A 6,526-nucleotide genomic window follows, 5' to 3' on the forward strand; every position below is an offset into this window, starting at 1 on the left:
AATTCAGAAGATTGAAAAAGTTGTAAGCACTGTTAGGTTGCAATGGCCCTCCAACAGATCTAGGGGGTCATAGTGGATTGCAAGTTCGCTGTCAGGGAACAGTGTGACACTGAAGTCTAAAAGATGTTAATGTGATAGTAGGCTAAAATTAAAAGAACAAGAACAAAGTCTCATTTTTCTTTGACCAGTTCAGACCACATCTGGGATATTATGTTCAAATCTGGGCACCATATATTTTTGGGGGCGTAATAAAAAGCTGTGGAGTATCTAGAAAAGAACTAGAATGGTCAAGTGCTTTGAGTTCATGCCTTTGAGAATATGTTGAAAGAGCTATATATGTTCAGTATGAAGAAGAGAATACTCAGAAGCGACCTGATTGCTTTCTTCAAACATTTGAATGGATGTTATGGGAAAAAAGAATTAAATGTATTCTCTTTGACCCTAGAAGACTGAACTAGGAACAATGGGTAGAATTTGCAAATAAGGGGTTGATGTGAGAAAATTATTAACATGTTATTAGCAATTAACAATTATTAGCTTCCTAACAATTAGAGTTGTCCTAAAGTGGAATGGGTTCCGTCAGGGGTATTTATTCCTTCTTCATTGGAGGCTTTCAGAAAGGATGATCATTTATAGAGTAATTTTGTAGAAGTAATTCTTTTTCAAGGATGGGTTGTTTAGAAGCCCCTTCTAATTCCAAAATTCTGTGGTTTATGTTATTCTGAGTTAGTTCTGAAGAGACCATGTAGCTCTTATTCTAAGGAAGAATAAAATAAACCTTGCCCCATTTAATTAGAAGGATTATGATAATTTGCAGTAAAGACTCAATGAGTCAATTCTACTTTCTGTTAACAATGGGCAGTTAAGACTAGTCATTTCTCTGTCAACTGATAATAGAAGGGTGAGATTAATTTTATTATTCATCCATTTTTTTTGTTCATTAAAGAAATATTTGTAGTGTGCCCAAGATTCTGGTCCCGTATGCAATTCAGTAGGGGAAATGACAGGCAAAAAATAGTGAAAAAATAATGCAACCTGTGATAGGGTCCATAAGGACATTAGGTAGAGACTAGGATCATTAAGGTAGCTATAGACAGACCAAGTACAAGCCTAGTGTTCTAATGAGCTCTATGTGATTGGGCAAATCTTCCGTGCCTCACTAGGTGTGTAAGGTCCATCAATAAACTGCAAAGATAGTTACTGTCACTTCTGAAAATGGATAGTCATGTCCCAATAACCCACATATTATTTAATCTGTTCTGCTTCCTTCAACTTGGGCTCCAGTTGAAAATGTGGTACATTAAGCTTAAATTCATATAGCCCTAAAGTTTGCAAAGCACTCTTGTCTCAATCACCCTCTGAGGTAGGCAATTAATATTTTATTACCCACATTTTGCAGATACTTCATGTGAAATGGAGGTCTCTGCTTACTTCTAATCTCTGAACTCCCTGAGCCATCTGAACCACGTGCTTCAACAATTTAAGGAATCCTACTGTAATTCAAGACCTCATAGTAACAAGATGACGGTACTTCAAAAAGGGAACCCAAGGGTTGGGGTGAGTGGGACACTGGAGATGGATAAGTAAACACATTTTCTTCAGGAAGAAAAGAAATAGTGCTTCTCCTCATGTCTTTTATTGACTATGCCATAACCTCTGTCACCGCATGCTGGTTCTAGATCTGCTATGTAGACATGAATTTCAGAGTTTAAAATGAATATAGGTAGCAGTAGCAGTAACAGAATCATTATCAGAGCTAAGAATATAAAAGACTATCAAAAAAGAAAATCACAGGATTGTGTCCTAACTGAGACAGATCCCTCTATAGTTCACAGATTCCCAGAGGGGATAGAGGTATGATCCCCTCAAAATATTCACAGCCCCTTTCTTAGTTTTAAGCCACTGTTTCCTCTGTCCTCCCAGCTATCTTTCCACTCGTATTCATTCTATTTCTGGGAGCTTCTATTCTCCCAGACAACTTCTTATTTTTATATTTTTAGTCTTGTGTGAATATGCAATTCTCATATTTACTATATTCCTCCAGTTCACTGGTACAAAAAAGAACACACACACACACACACACACACACACACTCCAAAAACCTGAACATTGGCTTTTCAAAACAAGCATCAAGTAAATAAGTGATTAATCATGAAATAGCAATATGAACATTATATTAATTTCAGATGTTATTTTCATTTCCCAGGTTTGCAATGCTATATCCCTAAATGGTGTATGTGTTATTATGACTTAGAATAGTTCTAGCAATGCTTTATATAATGTGAGCTTCCATGGAGCAGGTGTCATGTCTTTAGAAGTTGATTTGAGTAATGCCAAACACAGCAGCATCCACCTGAGGGCCTTTAATAAATAACCATCCAGATGCTCTCCATTTGTAAATTACTCCCTGGTTGTAAGTTAGACACTTTGGAAATGCATCAACTTGTTAATAAGCATTATTCTGATTCTGATACTTTGGATTCACTAAGACATTATATATAGTACATTGCTGTTTCAGTGAACTTTAGCCTGATTTTGAATATTGTCAAATAAGGAGCCAAATACCAGATCTGCAAGTATCCTTTTTTATAAAAGCTTGGTCTTTTAGGAGATACTCATAATAGTTCACATTTACATAATGATTTAAGGTTTACAGAATACTTTAATCACAAAATATGCAGGTACTTCTATTTTCATCTCAATGCTTTCATCAGGGGCTCTTCTGGGGTAGGTAGTGACAGCAAGTACTACCCATTTACCAATGAAGAAACAGAAACTTAGGGCGATTATGTGACTTTCCTACACAGCTAGAAAACTGTTAGAAATGATATATGAATCTAGGTCTTGACTCCCAATCCAGAGTCCTCTCCAGTAGACCACATCAGTTTTCCTTGAACCTGTTGCTGAACTGGGAAATAATGTATTGATATATATTCATGTGAATACATACACACACACACATACCCATATATACACATATATACATTTGTGTGTGTGGATTATATATATGTGTGTATATATATGCATGTATTTGGTATCCCCAGCACTTAATTAAGTGCTTGACACATGGTAATCATGTAGTAAATACCTGTTGATTGATTTAAATTATTTGCATATGTACATTTGATAAACTTTCAATGTATATAAAGATTATTATTTTTCTTCACGGATTAAAAAAAACAGGATTAAAAGAGTTTAACTTTAACTCTAGCAGAACCAGGTTTATCAACTGACATCACACACAAATTTGCTTGGTCCTTCAAGATGTTCTTAAATTCTGGTCCTCCTATGAACAAGTATTGTCAGGATTTAAAGTGGTTCAGCTTAGACAATATGAATTATTCCCATAATTTTGAACTCCAAAAATATCATAGCTATATAACAAAATAATTTATCTTAAAAATAATTACTCTTAGTTTACCATTTATGTTACCACATGATGATTACATCTAAATTTAGTCACCTATGTACATTAATAAAATGTAAATGCTACTGTCACTTTCCCAGTGAAATAGTTTGTTCAACGTAAAAACCAAGTTCTCTAGCTCTTAGGTTAGCATTGTTTTCACTGCTTGATACCATTCTTCCATGCTGATGATCATGATGATGATGAGGAAGATGAGGAGGATTGCAGAGATCCCTTTCTATTAATTTATTCAAATAAACATTTAACATGTTTATTTTCAGCAATACATTTTTTAAAAAAATATTTGAATTATGTATTTTTGAATTCCACTTTATCATTTCTCTCAACTCCCACCTCATACCTCATGCAGTGTTTGAGAAACTATTCCTCCAGGCTTCTGTTCTTGATCAGGGCACCCAACTGATCATTCTATCATTTGTATATGTATTAGGAACATGGCCATTGAATTTGTATTATGCTACTGATATTTACTATAATTAGTTTCATACTCATTTAAAAAATTTTAGAATAGCAAAAAAGGAAATATATAAGAGAACAGACATTTACACAGATTACCATAATTTCCCAGGGAATTTCAAGTGCTACAAAAGCAGTATCCATTTCAGGGATTTTAATAAATAAAAAAGGACATTATTAAGTACCTATTATAATCTAGGTGGTATGGATACAAGTACAAAGAATGAAATAACTCCTATTCACAGGGAACTTATATTCTAATGGGAGAAACAAGAATAGGATGCCCCAAAATTCTTAGTAAAAATTTTCAGCTTTATTCCACTAGCTTAAAACTTGTACTAAGATTTTTGGAACATTCTCTTTCTCTCTGTCTCTCTCTCACTCTCTCTCTCTCTGTGTGTATGTGTGTGTGTGTTGTTTGTTTGGGTGTGTATACAGCATAAATATTAAAATGAATAAATACTTATATATGTAAGCTAGTTGAATACAAAGCATTTTAGGAAGGAGGGCATAGCAATGGGAAGATCTTCATGCAGAAGATGGTGCTAGAGCTCAGTGTTAAAGTAAGACAGAAGCTCCATAAGTTGCAGGTAAGGAAGGCATACATTTTGAGAATGTGAGCTAGAGTGCCAAAGTGGAGATCAAATTGGTGGAATCATAGAGTGCAAGCAGGGAAACAATTTCCAAAAAGATAGATTGTTGCCATATTATGAAGGTTATGATAAGGTGCTGGACTTGAAGTCAGAAAGACCTGATTTATAATCCTGCCTTAGCTTAGTCACTTACAGGCTGTGTGATCCTGGGTAAATTATCTAATTTCTCTTCATTTCAGTTACTTCCTCTGTAAAATGGAGATTTTGCCATCTTTGGCATCCACCTGGTCCACCTAACTCTCACTGTGGTTCCAAGAAGCTGTACCATACACAGCAGCCACACCCCAATAAACCATTTTAGAAGACGGGCTAAACCAGGTTAAGGGTAACCAAGGGATTTCAAATCCATTGGTGAGTTAGGGGGTTGTCTATCCCAAGTGTGTTAAGACTTCCCCTGGTGGAATGGGTGAGAATAATTTGTTCCAACAGCCATGAAAGCAGTTGAAGCAGGTGCTGTGGAGCACTTAGAGCTTGATTAGACGTCAAAGATGCCAAGGTCATCCACTTCATCTTGAGACATCACCAGTCATCTTGATTCTGTCCTGCTACTGTACGGTGATGACTTTGGAGGAGAGAATGAGGCTGATGATGACTTTAGTCAACTCTGCTTCACTTAAATACAATTTGCACATGAATTAAATGACATCATCCACACCATTTTACCATTTTTCCAATTTCAAAGTCCTGTGGTGATAGGCAAGTGACAAAACAGCAGGTGTGGATACACTGGAAGCTGTAGTCATAGTCCTGCACACATGCGTTCTAGGCCACAGGGTCGTTTCTCACTGGAAGCAGCAGTGCGATTCGGAAGCCCCCTGGATGTCTGAGCAGCCTTTTAAGGATTGCGCTGCTTACCTCCTGGTGTGAGGAAGGGGCTAGAAAAAGTGCCCTAAAAATTACCTGCTTACCCAACCCTGGCCTGATTACCATTGCAGGTGGGGAATCCCACTCTGTGGTTGAAACACACATGCAAAAAAATGTACAAAAATGTCTGCAAAGACAATTCCACTCACCATCAGCACATGGAATGTATACACACTCACAGACAGCACAAAATCCAGTAAACCTGAAAGATAAACAGCCCTTGTTGCAAGAGAACTCAGCAGGTATCACATCCAAATAGCAGCCCTGAGTGAAACAAGGCTAGCAAGTGAAGGTCAGCTTACTGAAGTTGGAGCTGGATACATGCTTTTCTAGAGTGGCCATAATGAAGGGGAGCTACGTGAAGCCGGTGTATGTTTTGCAATCAAAGCTAATCTGGTCAATTAGCTTTCATGACTACCAAAAGGAGTGAACGACAGGCTCATGACAATGTAATTGCCACTTGCAGGGAAACATCATGCCACTGTCATCAGTGCCTATGTTCCCACCATAATGAACCCTGATAAGGTTGAAGAAAATTTTTATGAAGACCTGGAGACCCTTATCATCAATGTGCCAAAAGAGGACAAGCTTATAATTCTGGGTGATTTTAATGCTAGAGTAGGTTCAAACTACCAGACTTATGACGGAGTTCTGTGGAGGAATAGACTTGGAAACAGCAACAGCAATGGTCACTTACTACTGAAGACTTGTGTATCTCATGACCTTCTCATCATCAACATTGTCTTCCATTTATCTAAATACAATAAAACTTCATGGATACACCCCTATAGCAAACTTTAGCATTTAATAGACTATGTGATTATAAGGAGAAGAGACAGGATGTAAGAGTGATGAAGGCAATGTACCGTGCCAAGTGCTAGACTGATCATAGGCTTATTCACTTCAAGATAAATATCTTCATTCAACAAAAGCAGCAACCCCAAGGCAAAATGACTACCAGAAGAATGAATGGCAACAAATTAGAGCTCTTCTCTGAGCAAACTTGGAGGGAAAGTTAAGCTGACACATAGTTGGCACCAGGGAGAAGAAAAGGAGTGGGCACTTTTCAGAGATTTGGTGTACAGCACTGCATTTGCTGTGTATAGCACTGCATTCTAACCTGGGT

This window comes from Vombatus ursinus, unplaced genomic scaffold, assembly GCF_900497805.2.
Source record: "Vombatus ursinus unplaced genomic scaffold, bare-nosed wombat genome assembly UNPS02014779.1, whole genome shotgun sequence".
In the NCBI taxonomy this organism is placed as follows: Eukaryota; Metazoa; Chordata; class Mammalia; order Diprotodontia; family Vombatidae; genus Vombatus; species Vombatus ursinus.